The 18,855-nt window shown below is 46.4% G+C and overlaps 1 protein-coding gene across 1 annotated transcript in view; it reads right to left on the reverse strand.

Annotated features, from left to right (window-relative positions):
• Positions 1-18,855, reverse strand: part of LOC148473412 (reticulophagy regulator 1-like) — a 98,314-nt gene that overhangs the window by 61,652 nt on the left and 17,807 nt on the right. The window lies entirely within an intron of this gene.

The following is an 18,855-nucleotide window of genomic DNA, read 5'->3' on the forward strand; positions in this document are numbered from 1 at the left end:
GATGTAGTCGGCATTCCGGCGCTCAGAATACCGGCACCAGAATCCCAACAGCAGTGAGAATACCGCCCGCTTACATCCCCACGGTATTAGGGTTAAGTTTAGGCACTAGGGGGAGAGTGAGGCTGTGGGGCAGAGGGTTAGGCTGCCGGGGTGGGGAGGGTTAGGCCAAGGGAGGGGAGAGGGCTAGGGTTAGGCTTCCGGAAAAGTGGGTTAGGGGTTAGGATACTTAATTCTATTGGGATTCTGACTGTCGGGATGCCACTGTAGGTATTCTGACCACCGGGATCCCGTACCCAACCCAAATTGGTAAATGTGAAATTAACACTACAGACTATACAGGTGGGATGCGGTCAATATTCCAACCACGGGGATTCCGGCGGTCAGAATGACGGCGCCAGAATCCCGACACTTGTCATAATTCTGGCGCCGGCGTCCCGACCGCCAGAATCCCAAAGGTAAGTAGTGGGGTAGGGCGTTAGCGTTAGGCACTAGGAGGAGGGTTAGGCACTAAGTGGGAGGAGGGATAGGTTTAGGGTGCAGGGAGGGAGAGGTTAGGTTTAGGCACTAGGGGGGAGGATAGGGTCAGGCCCCAGGGAAGGAGGGTTAGGTTAGGGAAAGGGGGGTGGTTAGAATACTGACCGTCAAGTGTCAGGATGCCGGTGTGGAGATTCTGACCGCCAGGATCCCGAGCCGCCGGCATCCCGTACAGATGACATCCTGCTTTATCTATCCAACCCTTCCTCACTGCCTGTTAATCGCCATACTCTGGGATTTCAGGGATGTCTATGGCCTCCAGGTGAATCCTGACAGATCGTCGTGTCCAGCTCTCCTGTCTTAAAATGGTCTCCTTCCCAAAGATTCTGTATCTTCTTCAATCTCCTCCTCTTCTGATTACTATGGAAGACACTAAAAAGATGAATCCTCTTTTCCGTGCTTTCATATGGAATCGCCAGACACATAGGTCTGATTTGTTTACAACAAACAAACATTACAAATGATAACCATGCAGTTGTTTTGCATCATCTCCGGGATGGACCCCATAACTCAAATATATACACTGGTACTGTCTTTGAGAGTGATTTTTGGTTGATTTGATCTTGATCTTCTTTCTCCACTTTCAAGACTCAGAAATCTTCCAAATATTGAAGGATAATTATCTTCTTTGGAATACCTGTAAGGTGTGGCATATACTACACCACAAGTCGCACCTTAATGCTTATCATATTATTTATCACCCATTTTTAAAGAATCCTGATTTCCAAGGTGGGATAGCTGCTAACCCTTATATAACATGTTCAGAAAGAGGGGTATATGCACATAGGTTGCTTTGTGCCTCTGACATTCCATAGGCTGTAGAGAAGTATGGGTTTCTTCTTCATGTCCCTTCGCTTATCAGGCTCAACATTACACTAATCAAGTCATTAGGCATTTCTCGGACCTAGATTGGAAAAATCCCTTGGATGCATTATTGTCCAAGCCTCCTCCTGGCAGGATGTAGTTCATATCCCGGCGGTCGGGATACCGGCGCTCAGAATGCCGGAGCCGGAATCCAGACATCAGTCAGAATCCCGACCACTTACATCCAGACGGTAAGTATTAGGGTTAGGCACTAGGGAGAGGGTTAGGCTGCAGGTTGGAGGGTAAGGCCACAGGGGGGAGGTTAGGAATAGGCTACTTACTGACAGGTGTTAGTATCCTAAACCTGTCGGTATGCCAGCGTCGGTATTATGACCGCTGGAATAAAGTTAGACTATGTGGTGCTTGGGACAGGGTTACACTATTTTCCAGATCTAACTACTAATGATTTACTCAGGGGCCTATCCATCTCTGGCTGCCTCATACCTGCTTGTTCCTTAATATTTTCCATAGAAAATATATTAGCCCACATCGGAAATTTTTGATGGGTCCTTGACCCTTTTATCATTGTCCAAGATGCCAAGAGGCTAAAGCAGATCTTTACCATTGCCTATGTGCTTGCTTTTTAGTTAGAGCCTTTTGGCTCCAGGTTAGAATATGTGCCTTACTAGACCTGGTAAATTTTTTGCCTTTCAACCTTGCATGAGCCGTATTGGTAATTTTGCCGCAGGGCCATAGAGTCTCTAGTGGTAGTCGGAGACTTTTACTACTTTGAGCGCAGCTGGCAAAAAGCTCATACTTCAAGAATGGATCCAACCAGATATGCCCCAATTTTCTTTATTTAAGGGAAAATTTTTCTACCTATTGAAAATGGACTCGTTGGAAAATACCTTGCACAAGGAATGGTGTGCATTTGGCATCCCGGTGGTCTGGATGCCGACGCTTACCTTACCGGCACCAGAATACCGACGCCAATCAGAATCCCGATGCCAGCATCCTGACCGCCAGGATGCCAAAGGTAAGTAGTAGGGTGGGGGAGGGTTAGATTTAGGGGTTAGGGTAAGGCACTAGGGGTATGGTTAGGCATTAGGGGGGGAGGGTTAGGTTTAGAGTGCAGGGAGGGGGAGGTGGAGGTTAGGTTTAGGCACTGGGGGGAGGTTAGGTTCAGACACTAGGTAGGGAGGGTTAGGGTAGGGAGAGGATTAGCATACCGACCACCAAGTGTCGGTATGTTAACCCTGTCGGGATCCAGGCATCGAGATTCTGACCACCTGGATCCCGTCTGTCGGTATTACATGCCGATTCCCAAGGAATCTAGGGTTGGCAATTTTTTTGATATATGGGAGTTACAATGCTACGCTCCCATTACATACATAGCAATTACTTTCCAATGAATGTAACCACAGCATGGTATGAGTTGAAAATTGTTGGAGAAAATTCTCCTATACTGGTTTTGCTATGCAAGCTTAACAATCCTTACTATTTTCAGTTTCTTACTTTTTTTTTACTCGTCAAATTTATATCCTGATGTTTTTTGTCTTTTTCGATTACTCATATCCTGTATTATGATACATATATTAGTTTTGTTGTTTGAGACACTAAAGACTTAATAAAATAAAATATTATTGACAGATATTGTAAATACTAAATATTTGGTGTGTGGATTTTGACAGTTTACTAAAACTTTGCCATAGATATTTGCTTGACTTTGTAAGTCATCTTGTCTCTGCTGTGATACGAAATGTTGCGAGAAGTGTATAGAGCTCATTGTAATGATCTGCTTCTTGTATATCAATTACTAGAATGCTGACTGTATTGAAAATCTCACTAGAATGCGCTCTATATTTTATAGAGGTCACTAGAATGCTCTCAGTATTGTAGAATGTGCTCTGTATTACATACAGTAGAGGTCACTAAAAAAGTATCTGCTTTGTCAGATGGGTCTGGCAAGTGTTATATTTTTTTGTAGTTCTTTGACAGAAGCATTTTTCACAATTGGATGTATAAACCACACACTCACATTAGTCAAACCACGCCTGCACAATTTTTATCACACCTATTTTTCTGTAGCACCGCCCTGGTAGAATAGTCGGGTAACTTGCTTGTGTTTGCCCAGCAGGATAAAAATTGGCAGCCTGCTCCTGGTGCAGGAGCTTCCTAGTTTAAACATTAGCATACGGCAGTAAATGCTACTGCGGTTTCCAGCAATTACAGCCATTTTGTGTCCGACTCGGGATCTCTATGTATAAATACAATTTATATTTACTTTGTTTACTTTGCCTTTTATTGTTGGAAAATGTCAGAAATTCATAAAGTTGCATTGAAATTTATAGGTATAATTGGTGGATTCTAGACAATAAATAGAGTACCCACATGCAATTGTTAGAACATATCCCAGTGATATATTGTGTATAATACCTCTCCTAAAATTTGGACAAGAAATAATCAGCTACTTTTCTTTTTCAGTTGCTTTTTTTTTTTGCTGTGTTAACTTTGGATCATACTATTTTCTTCTCCCAGAAGGGAGATGCCGGTGGCCAGTGCAGGGGCAGAAAGGAGTCATGTAATAAAACCGTCTCTCATGGCACAATGCTACAAATTGAGACATCAAGCAGAGGGGAAAGGGCCACAATGATGCAATTCATTTATAAACACATCATCATGACCACATACCACCCATATCACTAGGAAAAGCAGGAGGGTACCCTCTGCCAGGAGCCTGTATACATTCTATGAAGTTCAGGAGTTTCTTAGACAGTCTGGGAGAGAAGACAAGTAAGCTTTGGATTACCTATTCAGCAACAATAATTTATCAACGTTTATTTTTAAATGTAGTCTTAATAAACAGGGGCGTAACTAGAAAGTTGTTAGCCCCATAGCAAAATCTTGAAAGGGACCCCCTCTCCCCCAAACTACTATGCTGTGAATTTTGAAAAATACAATATTTACTATTGTCCCTAGTGAGTTCACTCTTTTCTCACAAAGAATGTGGGTGTGGGTGTCGCAGTCCACTCATAGAGGGAGCGGGGCATACCTTTAGTCAGAGGCACTGCATGGAGGCTCAGGTTCCAGGGACCAGGATACCTTCCAATCAGCAGAAGCAGCCAGCCCCGATAATCAGCGGCAGCGGGACAGCTCAGTCACCACGATCACCCCCGCCCGACTGCCTTCACGGAGCACAGCATGACACATGCTGTTCGGCATGATGGTGCGGCGGCCACGGTCCGATGCTGCCTAGCCCGACCCTTACACATAGCCTCATGGGATTTGTAGTTAATTTTTAACTGCTCAGAGTCTGAACTATAGAAGAGAAACTACAAATCCCATGTGCCAGTGCTACTCTTATTCATTCCCTGGCCGGCTGACTGGGTGCCTTGGACTCACAGGTGAGTGGTGGCCAATCCGTGCGTGACTACTGGGTGCAGGGGGAGTGGCGGGCCCTGGAAGCAGCCCGGGCCCCATAGCAGCCGCACCCCCTGCACCCACAGTAGTTATGCCACTGTTAACAAACTAATGTTGTTGTTTTTTTACTATACTATGGTTACTTGCAATTGTAATTCAGTCTTACACTGATAATCCTCCTCGCTGTTCAGCTCCTGAAGCACTCCCCTCCAAATCTCTATACACGCTACCAATATTCTTCAGAACCCAATTGTAATACATCACCATCACCTAAACAACCCTCAATACTATTATTTCATACAATATTCTATCTAATGCCCTGTTAAATCTGCCTTGTACCTGTGCTCCGTATTCTCTGATAACTCACTACACTCTACTTAAGATCTTGAAACACTCTCTGAATACCTAAAATACATTTTCTCTCCCTATGACTTCAGAAATTAAGATTTATGAAATCCAACCAAAGTGACATGTGAAATAAAAGCTGAATTTGTCCTAAATACAGTAGCGTAACTAGAGTATTTGGAGCCCAGGGCAAGATGAAAAAGCGGGTGTGACCACATGTACAAGGGTGTCACGACCAGGGTTTCTCGGCATGGTGGTCGACGGGTATTACCTGTGAGGTCACTGTGGCGGGGGCGTCTGGCGGTGGTGCTGGTGTGTGGCGAGGGGCATTGGCTGTGCGTGGTTCTGCGTGGGCATGCTGTCACGTTGGGCTGGTGAGGCCTGGCAGTGCTTCTGTTCCGTTTGGCATGGGCGCCGCCATCTTGCCTCCAGCCATGTGATTTGCGCGCTCAATTCTGGTTTGTCACATGCTCTCTCTGGCCAGTCACGGCACAGCACTTGGTATTTAGTGAGGTTCAAAGCCTCACTTCAATACCAGTGCAACGTGTTTCTCAGCGTAGCTGAGAGAGAGTTCCCTGTGCTCACCACCTGTTACCTGTGAAACGCTACCTGCCTGCCTGCTTGTCTGCTCCAACCCCGCTGGACTACCATGCATCCTCCATTACCTTCCCCTTACCTGAGTACGTGAGTCCTGCTGTTCACCCTGCACCTTGCCTCCACTGACACTCTGCAGGATGATTCTTCCTCAGTCTGCATTCTTCATTAATCAGTCACCACCTGGACACATTTTCTATTAACCAGTCAGTACCTGGACATTTTCTATTAACCATTCACTAACTGGACTTTTTCCTATTTGCCTCACTACAGCTACCAAGTGCACTTTAGTGCTATATCCGGGCTTTCTGTTTTACCACATTCATGTCTGTTAAGCCACTCATTAGAAACTCCACATTTACTTTTAAACCTGCTTCAGTGTCTGCTCCTATTACCACCCTGGGTCCACAACAAAACCAGAGCCTCACAAAGGGGTGTGGCCACTGAAAATGGGTGCGTGTCAACATACCACACCACCGTTTCACGTCACTCTGGGAACATTCCTTTCAATTCCATGTGCACCTTAATGCCCCCAGTAGTAGTGACCCTAGTGTAGTATTGCCCCTTATGCAAAGTCCCCAGTAGCAGTGTCCCAGTAGTGGCCCTTATACAGTGCACCCTTTTATAGTGCCCCTAGTAGGGCCACTTATACAGTGCCCCCAGTGGTGGTCCCCCCTGTGCAGTGCCCCTTATATAGTGCCCCCAGTAGTGGTCCCCCTTATGCAGTGCCCCTTATACAGTGCCCCCAGTAGCGGTCCCCCTATGCAATGCCCCCAGTAATGCCCCTTACACAGTGCCCCCATTAGTGCCTGCCCCCCTTTGCAGTGCCCCCAGTAGTGGTCCACTCTATGCAGTACCCCCAATAGTGCCCCTTATACAGTGCCCCTAGTAGTGGTACCCCTATGCAGTTCCCCCAGTAGTGCTCCTGATACAGTGTCCCCAATAGTGGTCCCTCCTATGCAGTGCCCCCAGTAGTGGTCCCCATTATGCAGTGCCCCCAGTAGTGGATCCAGGCATCGAGATTCTGACCACCTGGATCCCGTCTGTCGGTATTACATGCCGATTCCCAAGGAATCTAGGGTTGGCAATTTTTTTGATATATGGGAGTTACAATGCTACGCTCCCATTACATACATAGCAATTACTTTCCAATGAATGTAACCACAGCATGGTATGAGTTGAAAATTGTTGGAGAAAATTCTCCTATACTGGTTTTGCTATGCAAGCTTAACAATCCTTACTATTTTCAGTTTCTTACTTTTTTTTTACTCGTCAAATTTATATCCTGATGTTTTTTGTCTTTTTCGATTACTCATATCCTGTATTATGATACATATATTAGTTTTGTTGTTTGAGACACTAAAGACTTAATAAAATAAAATATTATTGACAGATATTGTAAATACTAAATATTTGGTGTGTGGATTTTGACAGTTTACTAAAACTTTGCCATAGATATTTGCTTGACTTTGTAAGTCATCTTGTCTCTGCTGTGATACGAAATGTTGCGAGAAGTGTATAGAGCTCATTGTAATGATCTGCTTCTTGTATATCAATTACTAGAATGCTGACTGTATTGAAAATCTCACTAGAATGCGCTCTATATTTTATAGAGGTCACTAGAATGCTCTCAGTATTGTAGAATGTGCTCTGTATTACATACAGTAGAGGTCAGGATGCGTGAGAAGGGCCGGAGAGTGTGGGGAGTTACCCGACTTTTGGGAGTGTAGGCATGTACTGTATGCTTTGCATGGGAGAAAACAAGTCAGTGTAGGGATTTAGAAAATAGCCTAAATAATGATGCAATAAATGTGTTTGTTTGCGTGAGGAAAAGGAATTAATTTTCCTCCAATACGTTCTGTACCAGTAACATGGGAAGTTTTTTTTTTAATTTAAGCAAATCTGCCTTATTTACCGTGAAGACACAAAGCAAGACTGGACTGTCACATTTCTAGCATGTGGTGCACAGATTTATCAAGTGCTAAATGGAAAAGACTCTGGACCTCATTCAGAGGCGGTCGTTAGTTGCAAGCGGTCGCACTGAATAATCTGCATGCACCCTGAACGACCGCCTCCTTGTCGAACGCTAAGCTGTGGTTAACACCCACAGCTCTAGCGTCCGACATGGGTGATGGTCGTGATGGCCAAGACCATTGCGAGCATCGGGGCTTACGACCAGACCCTTAGGTTGGGTCTGCGCACTCGTAAGGCCCAGGTAGCTTCCTGCTCTGATCGAGCAGGAAGCTCCCCACTGACATCAGCAATCATGTCAGTGGGGCTGCCCCCAAACGGCAAGCGTTCCAGCGGGAAAGCCTCTGTTTGGGCAGGCACGCCCCCTGCCCACCTCACAAACGGGGCCAGCTGTCACTCACCATCGACAGCTCGCCCCGTCTGCTGCGAGACCCCTAGCGACGGTCTGTCCGTCGCTAGCGTGATCTCGCGCATGCGGACGACGGAGCCGGCTCTGTCGTGCGCATGCCCAGTGGGGCAACATCGAGTCGGTTGCGAGCGCTCAGCGCTTGTGACCAACTCTGAATGACCCCCTCTGACTTAATAATTAACTACTTGCCTGCTAATTACACCTGCATGATACTGCTTTGTAGACTAGATATGTCAGAACGGAAAGCGGTATAAGCATGAGAAAAAATTATGTTTCCATCATTGCTTCATGCTTCAGTGCTGTCTGTAAAACTGGCACAAAATAAAAATGTTAAATCAGCTTTACTTAATTGCTAGATGTCACCTAGATAACCTACAGCAAACTTCTTTCCAAGTAGCTATAAAAGCAGTGTTCTAAAATACATGTGTGTGGTACGGGTGTAACATTTCAGTAACACTGTACAGGCCCGATGTGGAGAAGGGTGGGAACATCTCCAGGGCACTACAGCAGACCAAAGAATTCACTGCTCTATGTGACAACTGTAAAAGCAAGTACACTGCTCTGCTTACTCCTTATGATTGCAAGCTAGGCATAACCATTAATATTAAGAGAGGTTTCAATGCAGCAATTTACATATAGTCAAACATAAAATGTAAACATGTTATTAAATACAGCATATCTAAACATGCTTGGAGTTCTTTCATAATTGTTGTCATCCATTAACCCATTAGCATTTTCCTAGAGTAGATCCACATCGGTAGTTCCCAGACATTTACAGGTCACTGCTCGCCCCATCATTCCAGAACCATTGAGGAAGATAAGACAAAACAGTAACAACTGATTTACTATTATTCAAAATCCAATAGGTCCCCCCTAGGTAAACCCAACCCCAGAGTGGTTTGTTCTTCCCATTTTCTGAAACACTGATGTACATCCTATTTACAGCAACAGGATGTGGGTGTAACGGGGTCTATTCATGAAGAACATGAAGCGGCTAACGTAAAATATGACAATATATCGCATCACATTGATGCTATATTTAGTGATGTTCATGTACTGTACCTTACCAGCCCGGTGACATTCTCTGGTTAACGGCTCCTCCGCGATGCTGTGAAGTAGTGTGAAGACAGACATATTGGGAGCCCGATATATCTTCTGCCCACTGCGCATGAGCTAGTCCCTGAGATCATCAGGTCACGTCAGACCTTCTGCGAAGGCCGCTGGTCTAAAGGGGTCAGAGCCCGTGTCGGGTGGCGGCCAGACAGCAGGGATGTATTCAACTTTCCTGCTGTTTTTGTTTCACTATAAAGATTACGCCATCCCGAGATGGCAAATCTGTACTCAGCAGAGGAACGGAAACCTGAGCTTTCAGTTCTTTCATGAATCACACTCACCAAACAAAAGTGTGGTGAAGCAATTCATACACGAAGCAGGGGTGCAGCTGGAGAAGGAATGACCTTCTCCACAGTAACCCCCTGTATGAACTGCCAAAAGTAGTGAAAAGCCCTGTTTTCAGCTAATCAGGGCTTTTCACTGCTCTATGAATAGAACCCTAATTCCCAGTAGGCAGAAGCTTTCTTCCTCCAAATGTTAGGATTAGTCTGACAGTACCCAGTTCTTCCACAATGTACCGAGGAGCCATTGACATACCTCCCAACATAGGATGTGTGCAGACCAACACAGTTGGTGTTGCCATACCATGGAGGGTGGAGGTGCTTTGCCATGTTATGGAGGATAACCCTTATCCCTCTCCATTGGCACTACTACCTCTCTTTTACTACCACACACACAAGTGGCAGGTGTGCAGTACCAATACTCTGCCATACAGGTGAACAGTTAATGTAAATAACTGTCAACCAGAGGTAGATATTACCTAGGTACGGCCGCCCACCAGCAGCAGCCCCCCTCATTCAAAAGGTTTCGGAGCAGCTGCTGTTGTCAACTATTCGTCGATCAGGACAGCTCAGTCCTGATTGTGACAGTGCTCCACTCTGTCCTGACACCCGGCCCTAGTGGGCGTCAAGTCACCTCAGTCTCCACCCCACACTCGGCCAGGGCCGGATTATAGGTGGGGTGGTCATCCAGTGGCCCCCACACTGCCGCAAATATTGGCCAGAACCTGGCCACTCTAATCTCTCCCTGGCTGGCTCCTGACAGCATCACTCACATAGCAGACACACTGATGGACCCGGCCGGGACCATGGCTCACTATGAAAGTCCCGCTCCCTTGCTGACATAATGTTGCAATTCATGGGTGTATGGGTAGGGGGTGGGGCCTGCTGTGAGGTGCCCACCCCCATCAGAAAGCTGATGCTGCAGCTGCAACAGGTACTGTGTGCACACCCTCTCAGTCCCTTCCTTCCTCTCCCTACCTCTCTTTATCTCTCCCCTTACTCCCTTTGTCTGTCCCCTCGTCCCTCCCTCTCTTCCCCCTCCCTCTGTCGCTGTATCCCTCTCCCTCTCTGTCTCCCTCCCTGTCCCTTCCTCTCTCTCTCTCATCTCTCTCACTATATATATATATATATATTTATATATTTATCTATATATCTATCTATAGCTCTATCTATCTCTATAGGGTCTATTCATCATACGTAAAGTGGCCCGTTAACCATGCAGAAACGCTAGTTTCTGCATATTTAAGTTACCGGGCCATTCATCATCAGGGGTCCGAATAGGACCACCTGATATTCAGCAAATTCCCCGCTTCTTCCTATAGGAAACAGTTCCGGGGATGTGAAGAGGGATCCCAGCGGATGTCTCCGCCGCCTCCTCACTGACCTCAGGTCACACATAATTAGAAGCGGCACAGGGGGCAGGTAAGTAACGCAGCTATGATGAATTGCTCTGGTGATAAGTATCCCCCCGCGGTGAGGTGGATACTTAATCATTGGGGACCATACGGCCCTATATCTCTATCTATATCTATCTTGATTTATATATCTATCTTATCTATCTATATATATCCCCCCACTCAAAATCCTGCGTTTGCCCCTGGCAGTGTATTAGATCATGTTCGCTATACTACTGGGAGTCGGTTCCCAGCAGTGTCATGGACATGATGTAGTATGCTGTGACCTTGCCAGTCAGTGGAGAGTCCAGAAACAAGGTAAGGGGCATAGTAGTCGCTGCGTGAGGCTGTGGCAATTTTTATTGATGGGGCCCTCACAAGCCTTAATCCGGCCATGCACTCGGCTCTGCTCCATCTCTGGCTGGCGCTACCCCCTCTCTTCTGTTCCCCTGCCCCGCTTTATTGTGACTCCGTCCCGACACACCTTTTGCTCTATCCCAAGCCCCCCCCATTACTTTGTCCTGCCCCACTTCTCCACTTGCATATTTACCCTGATGCCCAGACCTCCTCTCCTAAGGCTGTCCCATGCAGTGGCAGGACAGACCTTTAAGTAGCATATCACCTAACATTTGATCACAATTACAAATAACAATTCTGAGGTGCTTGGAAGATACCATTGCAGTAATTATGGCTAAAAAAGTAAATACAAATAAAATAATAAAAAGATAATATAAAAAAAATGCAATAAAAATATCAGTGACTCCCTGCTACCGCTACAGTGCCATTAGACCGTGTTACCCACATTGCACTCATATGCTGTCACAGGATACTATAAACCACAAAAAAACCTTTCCAAATTAAACTTTTATTAATTCTATTTAATATAACAACACTAAAGAAAATAAACAGATTCATTGAAGGACTTATCTGGAGACCCGGGTTGCTTTTTTTCTGTAAAAGACTTAAGGCGGGTATCCACTACCCGATTAAACAGAGCGATTGAACGATAACGATAGCTTACTGTCAAAAACGACCAGTGATGCGCGCTCCTGCTGGTCGTTTTTGACATCTATTATCGCCCGAACATGCTGGTCAATCTGCCGATAACGACAGATTGGACATGTTCGGGGTTGAGGGAGGGTGCCTACACTGAACGACTGATCGTTCAGTGTAGGCACAGCACAGACTGTGAAATGACTGCACGGTTACAATGTTGTAATCGTAAAGTCGTTTCACAGTCTGCTAGTGGATACGCACCTTAAGTAGTTAGGGGACGAATTAAAGAAAAGTGTATTAATGTCTCTTTTTGCCTGGTTTGTCATAACAATAAAATGAAAATATATTTATGCGTAAAAAAGAGGCTTTCAGGCAGCACTTATGTTCCAACTAATTTGTGAAATAAATGAGCTAAAACATTTCTTGTGCATAAAACTGTAACCAGGACTCCATCAATGACTAAACATTGGTACAGCAGCATACATAGTAAGAAAGTAAATACACAGTAAACAAGAAATAATCACGCTTAAAATTGATGTAACTATGCAAAATAGTGTTTTTTTGTCTCCCTCACAAAATAGCCTTTCAAAAACATACAGTACATGAACTGCAGACATTATAAGAATGCATACCATACCTAAAAATGACATTTCTACCACAAAATTACCACCCATTCCTTCCACCAAATGGTCACTATATATTATCTATTATACGAGGGTTGTTCAAAAAGTAAGGCCTAAATGCTCACAACTCAAATTTTATTATAGATACAGATTTGAAAATTTGCAGTAAAATACTTTGAAGTCTTAGTAACAGAATGACTCTACTCAAAAAATTCACCATCTGCCCTCAAACATTTTCTCCATCTCTCAACCCAAGCTCTGAATCCACTTTGGAAAAATTCCAGTGGTTGTTGTTTGACCCAGGAACGTATGGTGTTTTTAACAACCTCTATGTCTTCAAAATGTTGACCCCGGAGACAATATTTGAAAGGGCCAAACAGATGAAAGTCTGAAGGGGCCAAATCAGGACTGTATGGTGGATGTGGCATTATTGCCCACCCCATTTTGGCAATGGCCGCAGATGTTGCCATCGAAGTGTGAGGTCTGGCATTGTCGTGGTGTAAGATGACACTTGACAGTGGAATTGTTGACGGTTTTTTGCGGATGGCTTCTTTCAGCTTCTTAAGTGTAATAATGTATCTATTACTGTTGATTGATTGGTTTGGTTCCAAGTAATCGATGAGAATAACACCTCGGCAATCCCAGAAGAATGTGGCCATGACTTTGTTTACAGAACGCTGTGATTTAAACTTTTTGGCCTAGGTGAACTTGGGTGTTTCCATTGCTTTGATTGGGCCTTTGTTTCTGGGTCATAAAGGAATACCCAGGTCTCATCTCCTGTAATGACATTTTCCAAAACGTCTCGGGGTTGGCTTCAAAGTTGGTCAAAAGGTCATTGCACACTTCCACCTTCTGGGCCTTATGATCCCTGGTTAATTGCTTTGGAACCCATTTAGCACACACTTTACGATATCCCAAATCATTGAATAGTGTTTGTACAGTGCCATGGCTACATTCAAGTTCATCAGTGACATCTCTGATGGTCACACGATGGTCTTTCTGAATCATGGCATCGACTTTGTGTCAGTTCTCTGCTGTCACTGCATTTGATGGTTTGCCACCACGAGGTTTGTTGCACACAGACGATTCTCCTGATTGAAAATGCTTCATCCACCTTCTGACATTGCTATAGTAATTTGTACACTCACCATACACTTTTTTCAGTCTTCTGTGGATTTCTGTAGCACTGCAGCCTTCTTTTTCCAGAAATACAATGACGGCTCTTTGTTTAATCTTTTATTCCATGGAATTTCTTGAACTACCTAAACAAAACTACATATATAGTTAGCAGACAAATTAAACTACAAACTGACAAAGTTTCAAATAAATGTCGCTTATTATTTCAGAGTTATGAGCATTTAGGCATTACTTTTTGGACAACCCTCGTATTATCTATTAAACAAACATATTAGAGAATATCAATTAGCAATCGCCCATAAGAAAACAGGGGACCTCATTCAGACCCACTCGCGAGCGGCTGTCCGCTCGCAAGTGGGTCGATGGTCTGCACTGCGCATGACGGAGGGAGCTCCGTCGTGCGCATGCGCGAGACTCGCCGACCGAAGGACTTTCCTTCGCTCGGAGTGTCTCATCAAAGGGGGCGTGCTGTCGATGTTGACTGACAGCACGCCCCCTTTGGTGGGCGTGCCGGGGGCGTGCCTGCCAGACGGAGTCATTCCCAAGGGAATGCCTACCGTCTGAAGCCGGCCCCACTGACATCACTAGTGATGTCAGTGGGAGTGATTTTGGCTCTGATAGAGCCAAAATCACTCCTGGCCTTGCGGTTGAAAACCTCAACCGCAGGCTGTTGCTCGCAGTATCGATGGTCGCGATGGTCAAGACCATCGAGACCATCATCCTGCACGCTCGTATATGCTGTGGGTGGTGACCCACAGCTATACGAGTGTCCAGGAGGATGCTCCATATTAATGGAGGTGGGCCCTGATTCAGAGCGAGCGCTCTGGTCAGAGCCTCCGGCTCTGAATCAGGGCCAGAGTTCCTTTCAAATGAGATCAAGGCAGCAAACAATAGGCTTTTCCGTACAGTGGAGATGCTTTGCAAACCAGCATGCCTGCAGCTTGATGAAACCCTCTCCCTCTCCCAGTTAAGATGCAATGAGTTTGCAAATAAATCCTCCATCCGGGCTGGAATCCCCACAGTGCCATCAAAACATTGCCAAACTACCAAGCCTGCCAAGGTAAGCCACCTGTCTTCCTTGGACACGCTTTGTCATAATGGATGTAAAAGACATTGCCAAAATTACCAGAATGTTGCGACCCACCACCTGTGATCTGGACCCTGCCTCAACCAAGTTTCTCATAGGGTGTATGGACATGATTGGCCCTGTAATTGCAAAAATAGTTCAATGCTCTTTGCAAAGAGGCATTTTTCCAGAACCACTAAAGGAAGCAATTGTTAGAAAACCTCTTAAAAAACCTAAGTTAGACCCGACTGCATGACCAACTATAGACCAGTATCAAACCTTCCTTTTCTAGGAAAGGTAATTGAGAAAGTGGTGGCAAGGCAACTGGAAACCCGCCTGTCTACCCATGATATTTATGATCCATTCCAGTCAGGATTCAGGAGAAGACATAGCACTAAAACAGCTCTAGTATGTGTGCTTAATGACATTCTGATGGCGAGAGACAGAGGTGATTGTTGAATCTTAATCCTTCTGGATCTCTCAGCAGCATTTGATACTGTGGACCAAGGGATTGTAATTGAGCACCTGAAAAATTTCTGTGGACTGGATGGCACAGTCCTTAGCTGGTTCAAATCATTTCTGACCGGAGGGTTCTATACTACTCCCATGCTTTTTGCAGTATACATGCTACCATTGGGTGAAATAATCAGACGTCATGGCCTGGTATACCACTGCTATGCAGATGATACACAACTGTACCTGTCCTTTGCTCCAGGTACAAAGGACCCCATAACAACCCTAAATGGCTGCCTAGCTGGGCTTCAGGAGTGGATGAGTGCCAGTTGGCTGCGACTGAACCCTGATAAAACAGAGGCCCTGATTCAGAGCCGGACGCTCTGACAGAGCACTCCCTCTGAATCAGGGCCCTCCCTTCTCCTTTTTGGAGCGGCCTGCTGGCCGCTCGCATAGCTGTGGGTGACCACCCACAGCTATAGCGAGCGGCCAAAATGATGATCGCGATGGTCAAGACCATCGCGACCATCGGGCTTGCGACGAGACCCTGCGGTAGGGTCTCGCTGCAGCAAACCCAGGAGTGCTTTTGGCTCTATCAGAGCCAAAAGCACTCCCACTGACATCACTAGTGATGTCAGTGGGGCCGGACCCAGATGGTAGGCGTTCCCATGGGAACGCCTCCGTCTGGACAGCTACGCCCCTGGCATGCCCACCAAAGGGGGCGTGCTGTCAATCACCATCGACAGCACGCCCCCTTTGGTGCGAGACCCATAACGACGGCTTGGCCGTCATTATTCGGGTCTCGCGCATGCGCACGACGGAGCCGCCTCCGTCGTACGCATGCGCACTTGGGCACCATCGACCCGCTTGCGAGCGCTCGGCACTCGCGAGCGGGTCAGAATCAAGCCCAGAGGTCCTTATGATAGGTCACAAGTCAGGGCTAAAGCATAGCCAACCAACAGGACTTATGCTTGGGGGATCAGAATTACTAAACACTGAACATGTGCGGAATCTTGGTGTTGTCCTGGATAGTGGCTTGACACTTAAACATCAGGTATCAGCCACAATCAAATCCTCATTCTTTCATCTGAGGAACATTGCCAGAATCAAGCACTTAATTCCCTCAGAAGATCTGCCTAAAGTCATACATGCATTTATATCATCACGCCTAAACTACTGCAATGCCCTCTACCTTGGACTCCCAGCAAAAGAATTGCAGATGGTACAAAACGCAGCTGTCAGGTTATTAACCAACCAGCCCTGTCTCAGCCACATAACACCCACTCTCTACTCCCTTCACTGGCTGCCTGTCAGACGGCGAATTGTTTTCAAGATTGGCTTACTAACTTACAAAGCCCTACATGACCATGGCCCAAGGTACCTAAAGCAGCTTCTGATTCCATACCATCCCACACGAGTACTGCGATCCGTTGACGAAGGACTATTAACAGTACCTAAAATCTCCCGTAATTCGTCTGGGGTCGAGCTTTCAGTTTTGGGGCTCCAACCTTATGGAACTCACTTCCCCGCACAGTTCGAGAGGCCTCCATTCTAGACTCCTTCAAAAATAGACTCAAGACTTACTTCTTCACCCAAGCATTTCACTAATGTCCCTTGTTTAAGCTAATTTTGTATTTTGTACTGTAAAGGCAAATGTAAAGCACTTTGAGTCCTTTAGGAGAAAAGCGCTATATAAATAAAATTATTATTATTAATTATTATTAAGTTTATCCTGTGTATACCTTCATTAGTGAATTAATCCACAGTTTTTAACTATATTCATAACCTACATTAGCTATTTATCTAGGCTAGGAATACAGTATTGGCTTTTAACATTTAATTATCATGAATAGAAGGTATACCCTCTCATACTGTACATTGCCCAGATATCACACACTGCTCTGGGCTGCCCATCCTTGTTGTGCTTCCTAGTGGCTGGCCCCTTCCTCAGCACTAGATACTATCTGCAATCTATTCCTTTAATTATCACCTCTTGTCCTCTCCTCTGACTTCCCAGACTTCCCCCTATCCTCCATCCCTCATTCTGCACAAGGACTGGTAGGGGCAAAGCTAGTCTTTCTTTCAAGGCTCAGCTTGGTGGGGTGTAGTATAGTTTGTCGACATTCAGAATGTCAACCTGGTCAAAATGTTGGCATGCTCGCAATGTCAACATTCATCATGTCGACATGATTAGAATGTCAACAAAATGTCCCCAGTGGTCTAGAGGTGACTTACTTGGTCCGGTGTTTACAGAGGTCTCCAGGGTCTGGCGGTCAGCTGATGATGACTTCTGGTGAATTCAGTGGCACTTGCTGCAGTGAATATGCCTAACTCTCCCCCTAGTGCAGGAATGGGGAACCTCAGACCCAGGGGCCGTATAAGGCCCACGGAGTCATTTGGTCTGGCCCTCGGAGCTTTTTTCTGCTAGCCTCATCTGGATAGCATGGTGCCTATAATGGCACCCTGTGGCCACAATCTATGCACCTGGTGAGTCCCTAGGACGCTTCAGACGATCACACCGCTGCCCTTACAGCTCCCAAAGCATCCTCAGGATGCTCCAGGCATTACTGTAATCACTGGAGATTGTGGCCCCGTCCCCGTGTGACATCACACGGGGGGGGCGTGACCTGCACCGGGCCCGCAAATAATGTTATATATATCAAAATGGCCTTCGGCAGAAAAAAGGTTCCCCACCCCTGCCCTAGTGTCCAAACCTAACCTCCACTCCCACAGCCTAACGCTAACCTCCCCTCCCACTGCCTAACCCTAACCTCCCCTCCCGCAGCTTAAACCTAACCTCCTCTCTCACATGTTAACTCTAACCTCCCCTCCCTCAGCTTAAGCCTAACCTCCCCTCCCGCAGCTTAAGCCTAACCCTAACCTCCCCTGCCGCAGCTTAACCCTAACCTCCACCCACCCAGACTAACCCTAACCTCCCCACACCCAGTCTGACCCTAAACTCCCCTCCCACAGTCTAACCCTAACCTCCATTCCCCCAGTCTAACCCAGAGCCATAACTAGACTTTCGGTGCCCTGTGCCAGAGAGAGCAATGGTGCCCCCCCATTTTTTTAAATAGAGACATAAGATAGTGCACCTGAAAAGGGGAAGGGCCTGGGAAAGGGCCAGGGAAGAGATAGGGGAGTCCAGGAGATGCTGGGCATAAAAGAAGGGGAAGCTACAAGGGTGAATGATAATAAACAGGAAAATTGACAGGCCCAAACAGCGCCCCCTGCCCTGCGGTGCCCTGTGCCATGGCACTGGTCGCACTGCCCAAGTTACTGCTCTGGCCTGACCCTAACCTCCCCCAGCCGGACCCATAACTCCTTTCCTGCAGCTTAACCCTAACCTCTCCTCCCACAGCCTAAATCTAACTCTAACCTCCCCCCTGCAACTTAATCCTAACCTCCACTCCCCCAGCCTGACCCTAAACTCCGCTCCCGCAGTTTAAGACTAACCCTAACCTCCCCTCCCGCAGCTTAACCCTAACCTCTCCTCCAATGGCCTAAGACTAACCATAACCTCTCCTCCCAAAGCCTAAATCTGACCCTAACCCCCCCTCCAGCAGCTTAATCTTAACCTCCACTCCCCCAGCCCAACCCTAACCTCCCCACCCCCAGCCTGACCCTAAACTCTACTTCCACAGCCTGACTAACCCTAACCTTTCCTCCTGCAACTTAATCCAAACCTCCCCTCCCGCAGATTAACCCAACCCTC

This window comes from Taudactylus pleione, unplaced genomic scaffold, assembly GCF_031769625.1.
Source record: "Taudactylus pleione unplaced genomic scaffold, aTauple2 ptg000917l, whole genome shotgun sequence".
Taxonomy (NCBI): domain Eukaryota; kingdom Metazoa; phylum Chordata; class Amphibia; order Anura; family Myobatrachidae; genus Taudactylus; species Taudactylus pleione.